Below are 23,788 nucleotides of genomic sequence, written 5' to 3'. Positions count from 1 at the left end.
TGTTACAGACAACTCTGATTTCTGATGTTATGTCATTAAATATCCTACCTCCGACCTCAATGCATTCCAGTCAATCACGTATCACATTTGCGTGTTTACCACATAATGAGACGCCAGGAGAAGTTTGTGCTCTTGTGCCAATTATGGCAGAAAACGGTTACTGGATAATTTAACATTCATGTTCATCTATATTACGTGCTGTTTAAAGTTTGTTTGCGGTTCATGTAAGGCTGTGAAAGGCTAGCCACCACCTTGTCTGCAATGTCAAATTACGCATCTCGTTGAGGTCGGTGTTGATCGATCTGGTCCAAGTTGAGAGGTCGGATACTCCACTTTGTTTCCTGTTCCTGACTTCTTACGGGTTTAAGGTCAATAATATCCAACATCCAAGTTGTCTCGAACACAGCATTAGTTCATAGACTCCAGTTCAGTTCTATCTGTAACAAAAGAACACAATGAGACCATCATCACATCAGACAAAGTATTTCATTTATATAAATATCATAGGTTGAATGACGTCAAAGCAAGTGTGTTTGACTAAACTCCGTCCTGGCTAAGATAAGCTGCTATTGAATCACAACACACTAAACAAGCTACACAATCAGAACTCGTTACGTATTTCTGAAGGAGGGACTTCATAGGACAAAGAATACATCAGCCCGTTTTTAGGACAGTGAAAGGACTATATAGATATGTAGATTGTGTGAAAAATACCGCATGTGAAACATGTACACATGTTATATTGCGCACTGTAAACACAATCAAATCTTCAAAAAACACAGGAAAAACGGGACCTTTAAAGTTGTTCAGTATTATGGTTGTAATCAAGAAAATGACAATGCAATTTTATTTAAAGATCATATCCCCTTTGGGTTTAAATGCAGATTTTAATATTTCATGCCATGAAGGCAATAACGCCGAAACATCTGCCCTTGTATTGTTTGATTAGAAAAACAGGTCTAAGCACCTTAAGCTGGGAGAGCATGGTGAGGGTGTTGATTGAACTAGATCTATTGACCCCTAGATAAAATAATTAATAAAAATAATGTTTTTTTCTTATCTGTCCTGTCCTATTTTGTACTGCAAAATAAACAAAAGCAAGTGACCATAGTATAAAGAGGATAAACTATGGGTAATAAGGTATTTAGCAAGGCTTACATTTAAACATTTTTGTTTTATCTCATAGACTATGTTTACACTGTCAGTTTAAATCTGATTTTTGTGTATATACAATTTGAATGACTGACTGTACACACTGTGTATGACAACTCTTCGTGTTTGATTTGTGTGACCTGAGGCGCATTATCTTTTATCCAAAATAGCTGCATTGGTTTTTAGCAATGACGTTGCGTTGATGTGTTTGAAATAAATGTGCTTGAGTTCATGCAGCAACAACCAGTTTTCATAAATGAAAAATAAAATATTGTCTTTTTATCCAATTCATCCGAGAAATCATTTGGTAATTAAAATAATGTACCCTAAAAAACCTTTCATTAGTAAGACCGCATTCCTTACTTTACTAAATATGGGAAGAGACTCACAGGTGGAGGTAGAAGTTTGGTCTGCACTTTCCATAGCTGGTGCACAGGGATTGTGGTAGGCTAGTGACACAATTGAAGAAGACTAGTTAAAAATCTGCTTTACAACAGAGGTTGAATTAAACTTTTTCATTTTGACAGATAAGGCTGTAACAAATCTGTCATAATCAATTAGGACTAAAATTAGGGATGCACGATATATCGGCCGACATATCGTTATCGGCCGATAACTGCTTATTTTTATTATATTATCGGTTATCGGTCTGATAGCAAAATTAGGCAGATAAATGAAAGCCGATAAATTATGGATTATTTTGGTTTGTTGAACCACTTCACTTGCTCATTGCTGGCCATGTGGAGTTTTGATTGGTGCTTTCTGTGACATAGCACGAAGATGACACATGTTGGCTTAAGAAGAGTATGCTAGTCTAGCGCAAAGACAAGATGTCCGCAGTCTGGGAGTTTTTAATTGTGAAATTAATAGGAATATTTATCGGCCTATATATATATATCGGTTATCGGCCCCTAACTATAAAGAGTTATCGGTTATCGGTATCGACCAAAATTTCCATATCGGTGCATCCCTAACTAAAATATCAACAAAACACTTAGAAAATGAACAAAACCAACTATCTGAATCTGTCTGAACTCTAACATTGAGGTCTGGATAGACAAAGTGAGTGTTTATCTGTGTAAAAGTCAGACCAACATTGAAGACTGATGCAGTTGTCATTAAGGCTGTTTTTGTCAGACCTACCCCAATGCCTCTACACAAGTAGGCTATGCGGCACTTTTCATTTACACGTTTGCGTTGTTGTTCGCATCGATGTGCATTTACGCGTGCAGAACGCTAGTAGCCAATGTCCATAGGCATTTACCAATGTAAAATACAACATCAAGGCAAAAGCTGAAAAAAATAAACAGTGGCAGAAAAAACCCTTGTGGGGGGCCAATCACACCAAATGCGTTATAAAGACGAGGAAACACAAGGTGCACCGTTATTTGGTCACTTTATAAAAAACAGTGCAGTGCAGCGCAGCTTTTTATATTGCTAGGCAACCACAGAGGCAGCTGTCCTGTCAATCAAATATCTAAGCGTGAGCGCTCTTTTGCTCTTAACTGTCATATAAGCAGAAACTTTAAAAAGAGGACTCTTGCACTGACTTTGATCGAAGGTGAGAGCTGCATAAACACACAGGAGACAGTAAGTAACTGAAGTATGTTTGTTAATAACTGTAAACATCGGTCCTACAACGGAAGGCCTGCCTCTCCCCATATTCAATTGGACAATGGAAAGACACAAATGACGTCGGGTGCTTTTCTGCCCTTAGCGCTCCTTCAAAAACGTATGTTGCAGTAGGGGGCAAAAATGCAAGGCGTTCAGTGCCATTAACGACGCACATAACGCTCAATGCTGCAGTTAAAAAAGATTTACCTCAAAGTAAAGACAACTGGATCTGAAGCGTAATGATGGTCTTCAGAAGGCCTCTCATGGTGGTCTTGATTCAGAGGTTTGAGAAGACTACCAAGCACCAGAGCCAGCTAACAGGTGGACCAAACATCAAGCCAGAATTCTGCATGAGTCAGGTAAGCAGAATAAAAGACGCTGTAAATAAACAATAATAAAAGATGGTCATTAATGACTTAATGCTTTTATATTCATGTTAATGCTTTGAAAATTATCTTATTTCTTTCAGAATTTATGTCTTTTGATATTATTGCCTAATGCAACAAATGGAAAAAAGCATACTTTATGACAACCTTAGCAGCAGAACACCATGACTTTCTCCTGGGTAGACGAGAAAAAAAGTTTGGTATCAACACCCATCTAACAATTAAGGTAAAAGATAAAGTTTTATGATCCCTGCATTCAGGTTAGAGTATGGGGTAAGTTGACCGTTCTATGGGTGTTTCTCAAATGCAAGGTTGCATCCTATGGAGGCTGCGTCCATCTTAGACCTGTCCTTCTGAGATTTCGAGGTTAGAATCCACCTCAAAAGCCAGAATGAGATGGTTTAGTTTGATGTCCAAGGCAATGTCATAATGGTTTCCGCCCCAGTGGTCATGGCATGAAAACTTTAAAGAGAGAAGTTGAAAATTAGCAATGCATCACCAAAAAAAAAAAAATCCAATACTGTAGTACAGTGAATAAAAGTCATGTATCAACAGTCTTTACAACATGGACAGTTAAACCTTTTGTAATTTAATTAAAACAACAAAAGAGAAAACAAACAAGCAGATTGAGATGTCCTTCAACGATGCTTGATGACGTGGCAGCCGAGACATGCAGCATTCTAGGACGCAGCCTTATTAAATATAAAAAAAATGGACGCAGCCTTATTTATTTTTATTTTATATATGTATAATGTACCCCCTGACTGAACTTGTATTTCTTATTATTTAAAAAAATATATTAAAAATATTTTTAAAAGAACGCAGCTGTGCGTTTGAGAAACGACCGGAAACGACTTATATGTCGCGAGGCCATCACGTGACCACAATATTTACCAGAAGACCGTTATTTGCTCGAGTTCCCTCAACTTTTTTGTCGCAAATAACATTATTAATAACCTGTAAATAATAAAATTTGTACACATTACGTTCCTTTTCACGTTGTAATAGTATGATTTTGGTTTAATAGTCGGCTTTAAGTTAGTTTTTCTGTCAGTTTGATCGTCAAAATCTCGGTAAGTAACTTATAGCTTGTCATTCCTGGTTTTAATTGTTAGAAATACGAATTAAAGAACAGATATAACTGATATAACTGAAACAATTAATAAATACAATTATTCAACCACTCCAATAGAACAACGTTAACGGTTTTGAGTGGTTTTTAGGAAAAGGTCTGACTGAAATGAACGTAATCCGTATAAGGGCCACTTTAACGTAACGTTACAGGGCGGGAAAGGTTTGAGGCATTTAATAACTCTATTAAACTGGCTGGTTTATCCACACCAGTGCGTAACATGTAAAGTTAACGTTACAACGTGGCTTCGGGACTTTGCAGCGACCTGAATAGCATTGCATTGATAAACGTTAATAAGCTTTTAATAGCGTATAGAACATTAATATAAGACGATGATTCTGTAGATCGACTAACTTACATCCATGTATTACATATTAACTTACCTTGACACTGAAACTGCCGTCAGCACTGTTGCTTCACCCGTTGGAACATCCTACTAGTTTAGGGAGTTAAAAATCGAGTTGGAAAAGAACAAAAAATCGTTCTACACGGGACCCAGAAGCTGCAAAAACCGTTTGAGGTTACACTCTATTGAATGATCCCAACGTTGAGTGCAGGCAGCCCACACATCTCTCAGATGTGTTTGACTTCATGCTGATCTACTCGCAAACCGATCGTGACATCAAGTACCGCGAGTTCAAACCTTTTCCGGGGCTTTCCCAAACTCTCGCGGTACTTGATGTCATACCACGTGCTGTCTGCGCATCTCGGTGTTAAGTCAAACACACCTGAATGTATTTGTTGGCTGCACTCCCTTGCGCTCAGTGATGTAGGTGTAACGAAATAAATGTATTAAATTGATATTATATAAATATTGTTATAAAAAATCTTTATAAAATGATTAGCTGTCATTAATAAATTAATATTTGATTTGAAACATCAGTATACGTAAATTTCCCTCAAGTTATGAAATGCCTAAATAAGATCAACAATGTATATTTGACCAATTTAGCATTTATTAACTTTTGCCTTTTTAAATTGACTTCAGAAAGTTATCTACAGCCACACATCCACTGTATACCAAGTTATGATGATCAATTATGAGAATGCAAAATGATTTATAGATCAGTAAACAATCAACAAAAAGGTAATGTCTTAATTAATATATTTCTGCTTTTGTTACTTATTCATGTATTTGAATTACATCATTCAAGATCAAATGTTAATAATTATAGGGTTTCAACTTGTTGCAGCTTTACAAAAAATTTAGAATTTGTAGGAGCATGGACAACTGAGTAACAAAGTCATATTATGCAGATGGGTGCTCATGGTGGCCTCCAAATAAATACATGGACAGGCTGCTAAAGAGGGTCAGGATGATGGAGATGCAAGAGCCAAAGACAGCACGGACCAAACACCAGGCCAGAATTCTGCATGAGTCAGGTAAGCAGAATTAGTTACACTGTATAAAATCATTAATTAATAGACAGTACAATTAATAACACATTATTTTTCATAGCTGTAAAAAACAAAAGAATGAAACAGTACCTGCATTTTAGTTTCCAGCCTTTTTCACAAAGTTGCCGACAACTGGAAGAATGTCCCAAATTGCTGAAAAAAGAAATTCAGTAAGTCCTTATTAAAGAGACAGTTTAAAAGGTAAAACGGCTTCATTTAACTTCAAAAATACCCCTAAATCCTTAAAGAACACGCCCACATTTTGGGAATTTAGCTTATTCACCATATCCCCCAGAGTTAGATAAGTCCATACATACCTTTCTCATCCCTGTGCGTGCTGTAACTCTGTCTGATGCAGCCCCCGCTAGCTTAGCTTAGCACAAAGACTGGAAGTGAATGGCTCCATCTAGCATACGGCTTCCAAACATGACAAAATAACGCAAACATTTTCCTATTATGTGTTGTGATTTGTATAGTCAAATTCACTACCAGTCTTTTGTTCTAAGCTAAGCTAGCGGGGGCTGCGTCAGACAGAGTTACAGCATGCACGGATATGAGAATGGTATGTATGGACTTATCTAACTATGGGGGATACTGTGAATAAGCTAAATTCCCAAAATGTGGGCATGTTCCTTTAAAAATCAGCACCCCTAGTTAATTTGGATGCTAAAACCTAAGGCAGGTTCAAGCCTAGGATTTAGTGTGTTTATTTGTTAATGTAAAAAATGCAGCTAACCAATCCCAGCTCCAGTGGGCAGGTTAAAGAGTATTTTTTATATGAGACAGAAAACAGAAACACATTTTTAATGGCATTTAAAGACAACATACCACTTCATAAAACTACATTTTCTGTTTAATCCATAGATTGAGTAATTTTCACTCTAGAGACCCTGGGGTGACCACCAAGGACGAATGAAAAGTAAGTGACCTACAAAACAAAAAACATTAATATTTTACGACTGTTTCAAGATAAGTACTCTGCATATCTATAGCAATATGCAGATTCTTGAGTAAGAATTTCTCTCAGACAATATAGACTCAGATGGCTTCATGGTTGACCATATTTGAAGTTTAACAATTTCTATCATGTTAAAGTTCTCACACAAAAATTGCTAGTCTAAGAATTCTACAAGAAACCTTGTTCCCCACAAAGGCTTGATGGGTTGTGCAACTTACCTGCTTCCCTTTACAGCTCCAGTGAGTGTCTCTAAGGTAGATCCTAATGCAGATGGATGGAATGTTGATCCGCCTAACATGCAAGGTAAAAGAGCATTTAATAGCATAGTGGATAAACAAATAGCTTTTTTTCATTTTCACAGCATTTTCAAAAACAACATAACACTTGCTATTACATTGTTATATATTACATGACAATGTCTAACTTTGATCCATACAAAACAGATTTTCTGTACCGAGAACTTTGGATGACCATCAAGACAGTAAGTTTTCAAAAATCTGACCTCAATTTTAGTTACCATTTAAGGATTGTTTTTCTTTTAGTTGATTTAAATAATACCCTAAAGTCCTCCGTTCATCTTCGGAAACACTGTTTAAGATATTTTAGATGTAGTCTGAGAGCTTGCTGACCCTCCATTAAAAATGTATGTACGATATACTGTTCATGTCCAGTTAGGTAATAAAAACATCATCAAAGTAGTTCATGTGACATCAGTGGGTCAGTTAGAATTTGTTGAAGCATCAAAAATACATTTAGGTCCAAAAATAATGACTTAATTCGGCATTGTCTTCTCTTTCAGGTCTGTTGTGAACCGTGTGCATGACACTGCTGCCGTACGACGCTGCTGGCGTGTTATCTGGTGCACCCAAGCTTTTTTTCGTTTACAGTCTTAGGGAGACCCTGTAAACAAAATCTTCGCAAACAATCTTCGCAAACAAAATCTTCGCAAACATTTCTGAGGATAACACGTCAGCAGCGCAATTGTGCACGCGCATTCGCAACAGACCCGGAAGAGAAGACAATGCTGAATAAATAGTTATTTTTGGACCAAAATGTATTAATGATGCTTCAACAAATTCTAACTGACCCACTGATGTCACATGAACTACTTTGATGATGTTTTAATAAACTTTCTGGAAATTAGACAGTATACAGCACATACATTTTTTGGAGGGTCAGAAAGCTCTCGGACTAAATCTAAAACATCTTACACTGTGTTCCGAAGATGAACGGAGGTCTTACAAGTTTGGAACAACATGAGGGTGAGTCATTAATTACATTATTTTCATTTTTGAGTGAACTATCCCTTTAAATGGAAAACACCACCGCTTTCCAAAATGTTACTATGTTTTTACCTTAGACGAATTTATACATACCCATCTTTTTTCAATGCGTGCACTTAATCTTTGTACAGCGTGTTGTGAATGTGTTAGCATTTAGCCTAGCCCCATTCATTCCTTAGGATCCAAACAGGGATGAATTTAGAAGCCACCCAACCCTTTCTATTTTCCCTATTTAAAGACTCTTACATAAGTAGTTACACGAGTAAGTATGGTGGCACAAAATAAAACGTGGCAATTTTTTAAGCGGTTAAAAATTAGAACTATATTGTATGGCAAAAGAGCACTAAGTTTGCAGCACTTCGACCTCGGCGCACAGTAACATCATCACTCCTGATTACTCCACCTCTCGCTCAAACTCAAAAGAGGGGGAGTAGTCAGGAGTGATGATGTTACTGCGCTCTGAAAAATGAATGGGGCTAGGCTAAATGCTAACACATTCACGACACGCTGTACAAATATTAAGTGCATGCATTGATAAAAGATAGGGATGTATTAATTTATCTAAGTTGAGGTAAGAACATAGTAAAATATTGAAAAACTGTGGTGTTTTCCTTTAAAAGCATCACCCCTAAAATATTTGCCACAGACCGTTTAAGGCCTTATGCTGCATTCACACCGCCAACAACCTAGTCACTGTGTCTCAGCCATTTCTTTTAATGAGTTTATCAGAAGGCGTTCCCAATTCTGGTTGTCCTAGTAAAAACTACAAATAAATGAGTAACAATCCTCTCAGTAAATGACTAAAGAGTGATGACACGAACTTCACTGCTTCACTCTCATTGGTAGTTGCTCCCAAAAGTCCTTCATCAAGTTAAACTTTCCTCAACGTTGTGGCATAGCTGGACATGCCCACTTCCTGTTGTCGATGGTCACAGTTGCTCATGTTGCTGAATGGGGCAAAGCTTCCATTGGAATGAATGAGATTGTGTTGCTAGTCGCTGGCGGTGTACAAGCAGCATTAGTGTGTGTCTTTAAAAATATATCAAATGCAAATTACCTGATCTAACATTCCCAGCTACAGAGGGCATCCTTTATTCAGTCCCTAATGCAGATGGTTGGAGTGTTGATCCACCTAACATGAGGGATAAAAGAGCGTTTGTTAGCATAGTGAGAAAGAAAACAGAAACACATTATTAGTGGCATTTAAAGACATAACTTAACACTTGTTTATACTACATTTTCTGTTTAATCCATAGAGCACTCGTTTTGAGTCCTGAGACCCTGGGGTGATCACCGTGAACAAATACAGAGTAAGTTACCTAAAAAAAACAATAATAATATTTATTTATAAAAAGTTCTTATAAAAAAGCATCATCATTTACTCAGATGAAGTGTTACCTTACCAACATGTTCAAGGAAGGTGCAGGTCTGATGATCCATCCAACATAAAAAAAAAACAGTAAATTTATACTTAGTTACATCTGTTGTAAAACAGACAAATGCAGTTATAAGAATTTTACCTAAACTACACACCTATTTTGATTCTTAAGTTTAAATAAATCAAAATAATGCATTTAATAGTAAAAGCATTTTAAAAGCTACACTCCTAATTCATTTATCTTTGCTATTGCAGCTGCAAAAAGGCAGTCTTGACGGTTCTAGGATGAATGCAAATAAAGACTGACCACCTGACTTCAGCGGTCCAGTCTCTTGTTGGAAGCAGGTGTTTGTTACCCCAAATACGGATGAAGAGTGACGAAGAGGATGATGACTTTTTTCTCAAACATCATCTGAAGGATCTTGACAGGCTGGAGACAAAATTAACAGACTGAGGGTTTATACAAAGAATCTTACTCAGCCAATATTAAAGATAAGATATTTTTACAAAATGTTATTTTTATTGTTTAGGATGATTTTATGTAGAAAACAATACATCACAAAAAAGACTTTAGCTGGGTTTACACAAGCAGTGCCTTACACACACACTAACCACAATTATAAACGCAACACTAACACAGATTTAGACAGATTTGTGAATAATATTTGACAGAAATAGGCCTTTTGGGGACATAGAAAATATTTAAGTTCAGCTCATGAAATTAAAAATGGGGGCAAAAAATGTTTTAACAAGTGCAATACAAATATCAACCATAATACTGATCGTTTAAAAAAAAGTAAGCCACTATATCTTTCTAGAATCTTACATAAGACTCAGTTACATAAACGATCAAAATAAATTAACGTCAGACAGGTGGGCGAAATATCAATATTAAAGCATGAATAACTGTTATCAACCCAATTTCAAGGTATTATTTAAATGATCCCACACCAAACAGTTTATTATTTGAATGCATTATTACTACATACCTTAAGCATGTGTTCCACGCCTTTCTTCTTCTTGGCATTGCGAGGTCAAGCGGATGTTGTTATATAGAATCACGACCTTGACGTAAGACGCACATCCGTAATTTATTTAACAATGATAACACTTTCGGGTAATTTTATCTTCTAGATCCTAATTAAAGCTATAAAGAAAGAGCAGCCTATCACGATTATTTCCTGGTAAGTTTTTGAAATGTTTTATTTTAGAATGGAGATTAATAAAGCAGACGAGGAAAGGTTTTGATTATTTTAAATATGTTATGTTTATGTTGTTGTTTTCGCATACTGTCATGTAAAAAATATATTTAAAGATAAATGAATGAAAGATTTCATTGTTTAATTTGAATAAATGTATTTTATAAAATCAGCAACTGCCTGTTTTAAGATCAATTGAAAATGCTGTTTTAATTACTTAATATCGATGACACAGCTTGCATGTGTAGATGTGTGTAGAAATAATTTGCTGTAGTTTAGGGCAATTCAATTTGTTAATGAGGGATCTTATAATCTTACAAACATCTGGGAAAGAGCGGCTCCGCATCTTTTAAAGCTCTTCTAAAGATCTGGGAAAGAGCGGCTCCGCATCTTTTAAAGCTCTGCTAAAGATCTGGGAAAGAGCTGCTCCGCATCTTTTAAAGCTCTTCTAAAGATCTGGGAAAGAGCGGCTCCGCATCTTTTAAAGCTCTGCTAAAGATCTGTGAAAGAGCGGCTTGCCGTTCTAACATCTTGTAAAGATCTGGGAAACGGCGGCTCGCCATCGTTCTAAATAACATACATCTTGTAAAGATCTGCTGGGTGTCTTGCAAACAGCTGGGTCGGACGTCTCGGCGACGCCTTCCAGATGAGCAAACGCCCTAAATAATACGTCTTCCAGACGAAAAACAAGACATCGCGCAGACATCTCCGCGACGTACGTGTGCTATCTGGGTCAGCAACTTGCTCTTCAAAGAGTGAACTCTTGCGGTGCAAAAGTGTGATCCAACTCCAATGAACAGGCGCTGTATCGCTTCAAAAGTGAATTTTAATTCCTTTGGATAGTCAAGGTTTAATGCGTACACCAGGCCCATCAGGTTCAGAAAAGCATTAGGTATGTCACTCAGGTGACGCATCACCACTTCTTTCTCAATCACCAGGGCAACGTCATTGTAGAATTCTGGGAGAGGCTCCGCATTTTCCACAACCACTAGGATTCCGATCCCCACGCCCTTGATCACATCCTCTACATGGTCACTGGGCTTTGTAGAATGAAAAGAAAATTAAGGTACTTTTAAGGAAACCAATTTCACAAACAATTTAAAGTCCCCAGACCCCTGCAAATTAAGAGATCTAATGTTCAATTTTCCCTTGTTTTGCCTTAAAGGTTTCAGCTTACCTCGCATATCTTCATGAATTTAGAAGGAGTCTCTTGCATGTATCACGGCAGCCCAAGCAATGCTGCAGTCCTCATCCTTTGGTTTGTTGTCTGTAAAATATATGATGGTTAAAGTACCTCCTTTATTGGTTCAATCCTTTGTTTTTCATTTCATTTATCCTTTCACCCCCTCCCTCTGTCTTGAAAAATAAAAACATATATTTCAAATATGTACACTTTTTGCATACTTTTGTTGTAAATAAATTACCAGTGATGTGGTACAACAACAGTTGTTTGTTACCTTTTGTTCAGCACCAAAATAAGATTTAATAGTAGATGTAACCAGCTGATGTCACTTAAACCAGGAGTGTCTAAGGGTGGTTTCAAATTGGGCTGTTGGCTGTGGTCTGAACTCCTAGCCCGATTGTTCCCGACCCCGGCAGCGTTGGTCTGATTTCACACTCAACTGGTTTCTGTCAAACCCTGGTGCTTTATTACGTTATCACAAACGTGCATGACGCATGGTAGAAAACAGAACGTGGGTCAATATATAGGTTTTTTATTAATTCAGTGCTATTATGCACAGCTGAGTGAACAACACAAGTTTACGGTGTGTGTGTGTCGTATAATGTGGGCTTCTGCTGCTTGCAAACTAACTATTTTGAGGAGAAAGTGGATTTCCAAATTTGTTGTCCTGATTCCACACGCTATGCGCGAACACACTGAAGGCTCACTATCGCTCGTATCCAAAGTAAATCATCAACACTATCATCCCTTACATATATTATATTTAACTAAATACATCATAATAAGCTAAAACGCATGCGCAGGTCACATTACTTCCTGAACAAGTGTGCATGCAGCACGGTTCGAGTGCAACCGAACAAAGATCACTTCCTCCAGGTAGTCTTGACTTCAGTACACCAGTGCACACCCAAGTCCACATGACAAAATCATACTGTGACACTGTCATGTTGACTCGGATGTGCACTGTTTCAGGAAGAAATGTGACCTGCCCATCCGTTTTAGCTTATTATGATGCATTTAGTTAAATATAATACATGTAAGGGATGATAGTGTTGATGATTTACCTTGGATACGAGCGAGAGTGAGCCTTCAGTGTGTTTGTGCATAGTGTGTGGAACCAGGACAACAAATCTAAAAATCCACTGTCTCCTCAAAGAGTTAATTTGCAAGCAGCAGAAGCCCACATTATGAGACACACACACACAGCACCGAATTAATAAAAAAACTTCAAATCCATTTGAGTTTGAAACCAGACCAACGCTACGGGGTCACCGGGAACAATCGCGTTTGGGCTATATGCCACAAAGTAAACCATGATCAGACTGAACAAATTCAGTCACTTTGTGCATTTAAAGGTAATTACATCAATGTAGTGCACTTTAAGAGTAAAAATAAGTGACATAGATCTATGAGGAATTTAAAAATCTTTGGTTGCATATATGCATGGTTATAATAGGGCACACAAATGAGATTCACCATTGGTCAAAACATGTTTATAGAATAATAAGTGTTGGCATTTAATACAGATTTATTATTTATTACTGAACACCAAGCAACCTTTGCACCCTAAATTTGAAGTGGATACGGCAACATTACAGTTTATAATTCAAATGATGATGTGACTTTGCCTTTTCAGACACCCAGGAATTTAGTCAAGTCCATTTGTTTTTTGCATTAATCTTTTGGCAAAGCATAACAGTCAAGAGCTACGCGTTTCACACACACATGCAGATCTACGAGTGTGTCATTATACTATTCTGTAATCGCATGCGTTAACGCACACACGCAAATTAGATTCACAAACCATCAGCAAATGTGTGTTTTTGTTAGGATTATGTGGGATCTGGGGCCCATACCATGTAAATGGTTAAACAAACTCAGGGTTACAGGATTAGTTTCAGGTTGACAAAACCAAGCCAATGTGCAGGCCTTGTTGGTAAAATCTATTTTCATGGTACCCAAAACCCAGGATTTGCACAAACTAATCCTAAACAAAGCTGGCTAACCAACTAAACCAGCTTCATGGTATAGGCCCCTGGTTCACGTGGAGGCCTGCGTTTACGCATGTGCGTAGAGAATATTATAATGCAAGCAAAACGTTTTGACACAAATGCAACTTTATATTGATATCGTGAGACAGCATTTGAAATGCAAGCACCTGCTTCTCTTAATTTCTTCTAAAATGCTGCCTGTCTCTGCCTATTCCTTCTATCCACGCCCAGCGCCACTTATTTAAGTGCTTTATCAATTAGGTCATATCTTTCCTGTTCTTTATAAATTTACTTTCCATCCTGCGGACTACGTTTCCTTGCTACGTGACATTTCCGGTCTCCGCTCGGTACCTGCAGCTGGATCTCTCAACCACACTTTAAAGACCTGCCCCATTCTACTTCTGATTGGCTAGTTTAGTTTGGTTGAGAGTAAAAGATGTGTTCCTCTCATCCTATTTGTGGGTGAACGCATGAACGCGAAATTATATTAATATAATATTATTATTTTTTTTAATTCGCAGCCAACGCCGCATGCCGGAGATCCGGCACGGTGCCTGAAAACTTTAAACCATGCGATTTTTGGGCCATTTTACACCAATTAACATGCTAAAAAGTAACTGTACACGTTTTTATCTATTTACCAACATTAACTTACACTAGTCAAAGACGACTTCTCTTTCTGCTCACGTGTCGACAACAGCTCGGTGTCTAACACTGCATAGCTAGCAAAAATGTGCGTGTGGCTCCTGATTAACGTTAACTTACCAATCAAGTCGTCTTAAATCAATACGCAAACGAAACAAGCCTATTTTTTCTTACATGAAAGAAAGAACAAATCGGGGTATACTTACTATAAAAATCCATCTGTCATTCAAATAAGAGCTCCTTCGTCTTCTTTTTTCTCCAATCAGCAACTCGTGTAGTGATCTCGTCCTCTCGTGCAGAAAATGGCGATGGCGCCTCTTGTTCAAATTCGTTAAAGTAGTACGTCATTATGACGTAGAGATTCTGGCACATGCGCATGAGGCAAAAATTTGAAAGAACCTATGTTTTGTTGTTATATGAACACCTTATTTTAAGTTTTCAATTTCCCTTTAAGTTGAGGTTGCTATAAACATCCTATTGCGTAGTGAGACACTGCAAGTTGACAGGACATGATTTTACTTGTCCACCTGACTAAAACTCAGAATCACTTTTTACAGTGGGCTCATTTTACTCAGGCATCCAATCAGTTTTTTCATGCATTAAAAAAAGATAAGTATGTATTAATTCATTAAGTTAAGGTAAGAACATAGTAAAATATTTAAAAACGTTGGTGTTTTTCTTTAAATCATGCTAATCATCATGCTATCTTTGTGCGGCTAAAAAGCAGAGAAATTAATTTTCTATTGTATCCATTAGTTGTCTGTTTCATTATTATTATTATTCTTTCTCCGTCATTGGCCGCCTATAGAACTGTATGTAGGAAAGTTATGAAATTTGGCACACTGATTGAGGACAGTCCAAGTAATATCCACAGCAAATTTGGAGTCTATCTCAATCTCGCTAAGCCCACCAACAGTTCAAATTTGCACTTACGTTTTTGCTTATAACGTCTGATCCAAAATTTTTGTTTCCTCTGATTCCTTAGCTCAAGATAATTCGATTGGACCCTATGACGTCATTTTCCGTCATGAAAATTTTTCCACCATTTTGAATTGTTCATAAAAACCTACTTCTGAACTCGTCCTAGAGCTTTTGCCGATTGCATCTATAGACACTCAAGGCAAAAAGTTATAAAAGTTATTGACTCGAAACCACCAAAGGAAGAACATTACATTAGCTTCTGAACAAAAAAACTCTATTGGCGTTATTGTAGCCCCGAGTGTTTAACCCCCTGGGGTCCAAAAACGCGGCGCCGCGTTTTGACGTGTTTTTTCCTTATCATGGCAGAACCAACTTAAAATACTCCATCATTAATAATCATACACTTACGTGTTTGACATCATTTGAAACGGTAAAGGATCTTCTTTAATATGTGTTCATTCACATAACAACAGATCTTTGTGTTTTTGTCAAATAAAGAAAATAAACAGGGTGTGCATCCAGACATTTCTGTCTCCGCCAGCTGTCTCTCAAAACACTTAACAAAAATCAATTGAAACTCCGCGAATACTCGTCACACAAGCATGGTACACATATCCAAAGAAAGCCTGAAATGTCTACTTTTAAACAAGCTAAATATAATCGAAAACAAATAATGCCTGTTTATGTAATCTGCATTGAAGTAAAGAGAGTACCGTTTTTCCTGACTGACTTCATTATCTTTAATTTGGTCACGCCCACAGCTGTTGACATGGTAATGAAGACACGAGCTGTTCAAACCATAAGCAAAGCGTAAAGTTGACCAGATTTAAAGACTTTTTACCGCATGTTTGGATTATAAACTTTATTCACACACGTGAGGAATATCTTTATTTATGTCTGGACATTGAGGAAGAGAAGCATTTATCTTTAACGTTACCTTAGAAGAACAATGGAGGACGCACTGGAGCTGGATTAGAAGTATGTAACGTTAACAGTTAATTTATACCATTTATATTTGCTATCATGTAACTTAATATGCTCATGGCTTGTGCAGTTCAGCCTACATACAGTAAGCAACCTCAGCAGACTGCACGCTTCGGATTGAAAAACTTTCGCATTGTTTACAAACGGACGCGATCTCACGTAATGGCGGATTTCACTGTTGCATGCTGTAACAGTGTTAAATACAGTTATTCACTTATATCCTTCTTATGTATATCCACTTATAACTTTCAGTAAGCCTGAACTGCTGTATCTTTTAAGTGTGTGCTGTAATATGATTTCAAGTTTACATGCTTATTTACAAACAAATCCGCGTGACCTCCCGTAATGGCAGATATCTTTTACATGTTTTACAGCGTTAGACACAGTTATTCACTTTCGTATCCTTCATGGCAACTTTGAGTAATGCTGCACTGCGGGATTTGCTGTAAAATGATTCCATATTGAAGCAGGGGTCTTCAACGTTTTTTGGGCTGGGGACCCCTTAGATGAGAGAGGCATGGAGCAGGGACCCCCTGATACTAAATGTGTTAAAATTTTAAAAATCAGTAAGGCACGAGAGGCTGCCTTTTTGAATTAGGCACAACGCAAAGTGGAGTAAAGTACAACTATTGACCAATCAGAATCAAGGACTGGAACTGTTTTATAAATAGAAACAAACCATATTGTCACACAGCCATACTATATAACTGAATGCTATTTTTTTACATATTATCTGTTCTGTTGTCTATAAAATAGTGACTAAACAGGACCCAGTAACAACCAACGACCCAGTAACTCTTTGTTTAATCAAACCAGCTCTTTCTTTAACTGCTGCTAAAAACGCGACATCGTCTGAAAAAAATCATTATACATTTACATTGAGGCTGTACTAATGTTGCTCTTCTCATCAGTGTTGTTGTGTTATGAGCGTTTTTTTATTTTAAATACGAGTGGTAGTTTTATTGTATATCGCAGACAATTTGTTGCAAATTCAGAAATATGAGAGAATACACGGTTGCTGTTACGTGCACGGGCATACCGCATCATAGGTAGGGAGAGAGCTCGGACACAGACTCACACCAGAACAGGTATATGTGGGAAACACTACTGCTAACCTTTCATTAAGTCATGACTCATGATGAATATGATCAGCCGTCTTCTCTGTTATAACATCCGTGACTGTTGACGTTAACGCGAAAAAGAAAGTACACGCAGGAACGTGGAGTTAATATCAAAATACTTTTTACTGTTATGTGAGAGAGGCGCGCTGGCGCTGCACGTAAAACAGAGAGGGGAGGGGCGCGCGCTGTTGAGGCGCTGACCGCAACGAGAGAGAGAGAGAGAGAGAGAAAGAGAAAGAGGGAGAGATAGAGATAGAGAGGAGGCATGCTGAGCGCTCGCTGCAATGAATTAAGACATTTTAAATGGTAAAAAAAAAGTGTAAATGGGAATCATGAAAAATCTATGTGGCGGCCAGTGTTGATTCTGTCACTGATAAATATATGGGAAAGATATGGGAAACACTGCAACCATGACAGTTTCATCGAAATTGCGAGTGCATCGCGAGGGCCGGATTGAAGCACTATGCGGGCCGGATCCGGCCCCCGGGCCGTATATTGCCCATGTATGAGTTAGAGTAACGCAGGTTTATTTTCTGCATAGCTTCATATCAGACTCAGGAGGCAACATGCATTGAGTCCGCGCGCATCTCTTTGGGGCAACTTTTTGAGAGGCGGATTTCAACCTAACTATGAATCTTGCACAAAGCACCATCACGGTGCGCGTTTCATACATTTTTAAATGCGAGCGATAGTTTTATCAAAGTTTATAATGCAGACGCGGTGTGGTGTCATTTGCCTGTTGAGTTAGCGCTTTAAATCTGAACCGCGTGAAACAGCCGCCCAAGTTCAGAAATATAACTTAGATGAGACAATGTCGCACTGATTCTAAAATAACTTTCTGAAAGAAAGACACACGTGCCTATAAGATTTACCTGTTTTTGATGCCTTTTCTGTCGCTACTGCTGCTTCCTGAGTGTACATTTATAATCTTCAGATATTTTATTTTGGTCCGCTTGCTAAACTGAACGCGCGCCTTCGCGGTCACGCATGTGCACAACTTAAAGGGGACATGTAATGCTTTTGTACATATATTTTACATTTTTAGCAAAAAATAGCTTGTGGTCAAACATCATTTGGCGGACCCCCTGCAGTTCCGTCGGTTGAAGACCCATGGTTTACATGCAAAGCAATTCCATACATTGCGCTTTACACGCGACACCGTTTTTATGAGCGCCGCGTTACACGGAGACGCGAGCTCGCGCACATGGACGCGCCATATGCAATGTGTTTTTAAAGTTCATACGCTCTTACAGAAATGCGTTTAAAACAGAAGCTAGACGATAAGGGGATGGGCATCTGAAAACAGTCATCTGAAAACAGCTTTTTATATAACTAATCGCTGCAGATCTGAGATTTAGTTTATGTACAAGATAGTTTATATGAATGTAGTATCAGTGACATTTACCCATCAGTTATATATGTAAGGGTATTTCTGTGGACAACTTATGCTAACAGCTGTTTATAACTCTCTTAGAGGTCTGCATCTCTCTCATCAGTACAAAACTATGAAGTGGAAAAACAGTTTTTGGACATAAAGTACATGAGCCACATGAAGTTTACAGCTCTGTTGTGTATCAGTTTCTTAGTTTATACAAAGTTTTTGAATAGGGTATGTTTCCAAATAAACTGAAAATGTCCTACTGACCATCATTTCTATTTTGATTATATTGTTAACTTAATAAACCTCAAACAAACATGTATACATTTGTCCTCACATTCTTTACTGTAGTTCACTCTCAGATTCCTCCCTAAAGGCTCATTATGCAAGCCTTTGTTTGCTAGCTGTCAATCAATCCTTCTCGCATACAGCCCCTCTAAACAAAAAGTGTCTTACAATTTCTAAATCAATACATTGTTTTATGTGAATAAGTAGGCAGGGTGATTTTCACATCATTTTAAAGAAAAAACTCTAGACTACTAGATTCTGTTTAGGAAAGTCTTGTTAAAACATGTTTAGTATGGGTTTTGTGGACATATATCAGTGACTTAAATATTTTGCTTTTTTAAAAACCATGCATAAACCGTTTTCTCTCAAAAATACAAACATTTACATACATGTAGCTCATATAATATTTTAGACCAGTTTGTGCTGAACGCAGTGGTATGAGACACTTGCCATTATTATGTTTTAAAGCAACTGAAAAAAGACCAAATGTAAGAGCATGTCAGAACCTCTGACAATGTCCCAAAATGGTCGGACCCCAGAGGGTTAAATTAGGCAGGTTCTTATTGCCCCCCCCCCTTTAAATTTTAAACTTGTAATAATCTCAGTGTGTGAACAATTTCAGGTTTGTGACATGCTGTATGGTGATTTTGCACTGTTCTCTAAATGTAGTTGCTCTTGCTGAACTCAGGCTTGTCAGCAGGGGGCGCTCTCACAGACACATGACTGAATCACTCAATGAGGCTCATAGAAGCAGTGTGTTAGTATCAGTGCATGAGCTTCAGTACACGTGAGACGGGGAGTGCTCCTTATTAAATGTGTTTTTTCCTGTATTTTTACAGGTAAGCTGACAAAAACAGGAATCTGCTAATGCTAAACAATATGGTGATGTGAAACATTTGTAGTTTTAAGCCAGGGGCATGAAAATGTATAAAGTTTGGCCTTGATTAAGAGTGCTGCATCTAAAATGGCGGATGACAGTGTTAAGGGAAAGTTTGTAACTTTTAGCATGTAAAGATGAATAAGTAGTGCTTAAAATACACTAAATAAGTGTTAATGGATATATTTATCCGAGATGAGACTGGTAAACAAGGGAATTAATGTTAGATAGATGTGGATGAATATATGGATTAGTGTTGTGTTTGGTTAAAAGCAGGGCTGTTAACAGGCCTGTGATTGCATGTGAACACATTAAAACATTGAGCAGCAATATTCCTTCATATTTTCAGTTTAAAAGGGCATTTCACAGAATCACAGTCAGACTTTGTGGTTACAATGCTTTAATATGGTCCATTGATTGAGATTGTCATGTTAAAATACAGCATATGTGGTTCAGTACATTAAAGTTGTTAATTTGAATGTCAGATTATTTGAGTTATCTTTAGAGGATTACAAAAAGTGATTTAAACATGGAATAACAATTACACTGTGATTTAAAAATATATAAATATAATTGAATACATAAAAATTAATACAAATAGTTAACAATACTGGAGTAAAATGCATGCAAAGTGCAGCGGTCATGGCTATGACTATGGAATTTATGTATTACTCACCTCCTGTTTTTATGTTTAGAGCATTCTTGTGAGACTTTAAAGATGTTTTGTTATAATAACCTTACACCCAGCTAACAAAAAAAGGTCCCCTGGACGTCCCCTAAATGTCCCCGCGAGGATGTCCTCCGGACTTTCACAAGGACGTTTGCAGGACGGTCAGCGGACTTTCGGGACTTTTAGGGGACGTTCGCCTAAAGTCCTCAGCACGTCGTTTTATTTCATTACAACCAATGAAAGCAGACACGCTAAACATTGTTTACCACAAAGTTCTTTATTTTAATTGAACAGTTGTCATTTTCCTGTGCTCCGTGTTTGTGTGTGCGCGCGCGAGCTCCCGTGCGCGTGCCTGATCTCCCGTACTTCAGCTCCGTGTGTGTGCGCGTGTCTCTGGCTGTCTGCTGGACTCCGATGTCAAATATTTCCGTTGTCTTCTAACCTAAAACAACGAAATGAACACATTTTCCCAGACAAGGATTAGCTTAAACCAGGACTATGCCTCAGTTTAATCATGAAATATAACTAGTTTGAACAAACATGCCTTACTAAAAACATTACTTGTGTGCATTATGATGTTAAACAAAGGGCACTGATGTATTTTAAGATTTCCCTGTCTGGGAAACCTACCCGATATGTTTAAAATGTCTTGCAAAATATGTGTAGCAAACATTTAAAAGATAAGGGAGACAGAATTCTGTGCTAAAACTAGAAAGCATGCACAACTCACTTTTACCTATTATTTCATGCTTATGGAATTATTGTTGCTGTTACAGTTCACTCAAAGTAAAGGTGGGTAAATGTGGACATACAGTACTGTGCAAAAGTCTTAGGCCAGCATGCTATTAGATTGTGTAGTGATCATATATGGTTGTTTCTCAGTGTCTTTATTAGAATACATTTTATGTGTAAATGCAAATCAATATGAATACTCCCAGTATGTTTTCAGCTGGTCAGGCTGGTGTAGCAGGATTGTTTTAGAGGGATTTTGGCCTTTTGTAGCTGGTCAGGCTGGAAGACCAGCTGACCCACCAGCATATACCAGCTTGGCTAAGTTGGTTGGCTGTCTTAGCTGGTCCTCCAACCTGGCAAAACTGGTACGTCAGCTGGTCTTCTAGCCTGACCAGCTACAAAATGAAAACACACATCTCAGAGAGAGCAAAGGTCACACAGAGTATAAAAATAGTTTACTATGACATAAAATAATGTAAGTTGTCTTATACATTGATCTTTGATATAATTGTAGGTTTTTGTGTTAAAGGCATCTTGAAGTATACTATGTAGAGTATATCATACTATATGTATCCAAAGCATCAAACATTATTTTGGTTTTAAAAATAGACTATTAATTGCTATTAATGTTTATGTGCTATTAACATTTACAATGTACATTCTTATTTACAACATTACAAATTACATACAATATATACACAAAAATAATTTTGAGATGTTTGGGATTTACACAGACTCACTATAATTCATTGTTAGTTGCAAGTGTGAAACTGAGCTGCTGAAATTCGCCCTGTGTAACTGTAGCATCCTCCTATTTTCCATCTCCCAAACTGCCTCCCCTTTGAAGAAACAGATAACGAATCTACACACAAAAACAATCCGTAATAAACATGGGTAAAAACGTCAGCAGTGACTAGTAATGTTGCATGTTTTATGGCACATACCATCTTTTGAAAGTCAGCTTGGCTTGCTCATTGTCTGCTGCATTTTTCCAACCACTGCTGTGGTGTTGTCCTGGATTTGGTCTACTTTCAGAATGATTCTCCACTCCAGGATTTCTTTCAAGAATGAGTTTTGAAACATTAATAACATTACTAACTACACCAGTAAAATAAATGAACAATAAGTCTGTCTGGAAGAAAATGTCTATCAATATCAATAATTTAAGATAAAAAATAACAAAATACTGTACCTTGATGATTCATTATTGGAAGAAATTGACTGATGTGCTGCCATCACCAGCTTTGTTGTTTTAGCAAATTTTTAATGTCCATCCATATTTATTTTTCACTCTTTTTATTAAGATACAAACTAAAAATACAGGAAAAATGTACACAAAATTAAAAACAAAACCATTTTCAGAACTAAATGTCTTCTTCAGACATCAGTCAGTATTTAGTGTGAACTCACTTGGCACTAAACACATCTTGAGCTTTTTTCAGGAGACTGAAGTCATTCGATTAGAATTAGAAATTAGGATTTAATTTCATTTAGGTTTAAGAGATCCTGCAGTTGCCTGCTATTGCTCAAGTGGAAGGAGAGTTTACCCTAAACACTTGACACTTCAGCTTATACGTTTATATTGTTTTTAATACTACATACACATTTCCTGTATTTTCTGGTTGTATTCCAATAAAGAGACTGAGAAATAATTATATATGATCACTACACAATTGCAAAAACAACAAATCTAATGGTAGCATGCTGGCCTAAGACATTTACACAGTACCTCACATAAACATTGTATATTTGGCTTGCCAGTATTTGTTAAGGTTAAAAAGAAGTTTGGTATTACTTTGCATACTTTACCTGTGTGAGAAAATAGGCTACTCTGACTGCATATTGTCCACAGCTGTTTGTCCAGAATGGCACAATATTTATTTTGGTCTCAATACCCTTCAGATAGAAACAAGCATGTTTGATTATTTTTTTATATGTAGCTGACCTTCATGTTTATAATTTGTATTTTATAAAACATGAACAAAATCTTACCACATTCTTTCACTATAACCACAAGGATGGTGCTACCTCAGCACTTATTTTGTTCTGTAAAATGGAGCAAAACAGCACAAGAGAAGAAAATATGATCTACCATGTGTCAAAATTATGATTTATGGCCTTGATTTACGACCTAACACCTTATGAGTTGTTTGCTTCCTGTAATAAAATATTATGGCGGTAATAAATGTTTATAATCCGGAAATTACTCCGGAAATTACTCAGGAAATGATGTTTGTCCAGGTGTCCTATGGTCTCTGTTGTTTCACGCCTCCCCTCTCCTGTGTGAGTGTTTAAAGAAATCAGAAGATAGTAAAAAAGATAAGTTAGAATTGTATGCCAGAATGTTTTGCTTTTAAGTATAATGTCTGTGAATAAATCAATACACATGATTAAAGAAATAAGAATTCAGTAAAAAAGATAAGTTAGAATTGTATGCCAGAATGTTTTGCTTTTAAGTATAATGTCTGTGAATAAATCAATACATATGATTAAAGAAA

The 23,788-nt window shown here is 37.2% G+C and overlaps 3 long non-coding RNA genes across 5 annotated transcripts; 1 reads left to right on the top strand and 2 right to left on the bottom strand.

The window, feature by feature from the left end:
- Positions 1–2,984: 2,984 nt before the first annotated feature.
- LOC141358786 (uncharacterized) lies at positions 2,985–10,147 on the top strand. Of its 3 annotated transcripts, XR_012365204.1 has the most exons (10): positions 2,985–3,125; positions 3,236–3,378; positions 5,273–5,371; positions 5,542–5,667; positions 5,784–5,852; positions 6,547–6,601; positions 6,875–6,943; positions 7,084–7,121; positions 9,180–9,233; positions 9,557–10,147. It is a non-coding gene; the product is annotated as an uncharacterized lncRNA (long non-coding RNA). The 3 variants fall into 3 exon arrangements; XR_012365205.1 differs by lacking the exon at positions 5,273–5,371; XR_012365206.1 differs by lacking the exons at positions 2,985–3,125; positions 3,236–3,378; positions 5,273–5,371; positions 9,180–9,233; positions 9,557–10,147 and adding an exon at positions 7,440–8,494.
- An 817-nt stretch (positions 10,148–10,964) lies between these two features.
- Positions 10,965–15,113, bottom strand: LOC141358787 (uncharacterized). Its single transcript, XR_012365207.1, has 3 exons — positions 13,967–15,113; positions 11,678–11,767; positions 10,965–11,540 (listed from the first exon to the last, which is right to left on the bottom strand). It is a non-coding gene; the product is annotated as an uncharacterized lncRNA (long non-coding RNA).
- A 5,342-nt stretch (positions 15,114–20,455) lies between these two features.
- LOC141358945 (uncharacterized) lies at positions 20,456–23,561 on the bottom strand. Its single transcript, XR_012365498.1, has 4 exons — positions 23,283–23,561; positions 22,235–23,186; positions 22,031–22,152; positions 20,456–21,000 (listed from the first exon to the last, which is right to left on the bottom strand). It is a non-coding gene; the product is annotated as an uncharacterized lncRNA (long non-coding RNA).
- Positions 23,562–23,788: the final 227 nt, after the last annotated feature.

Source organism: Misgurnus anguillicaudatus, chromosome 22 (assembly GCF_027580225.2).
Source record: "Misgurnus anguillicaudatus chromosome 22, ASM2758022v2, whole genome shotgun sequence".
NCBI classification, from domain to species: domain Eukaryota; kingdom Metazoa; phylum Chordata; class Actinopteri; order Cypriniformes; family Cobitidae; genus Misgurnus; species Misgurnus anguillicaudatus.
This window is presented reverse-complemented; position numbering and strand designations above follow the sequence as displayed.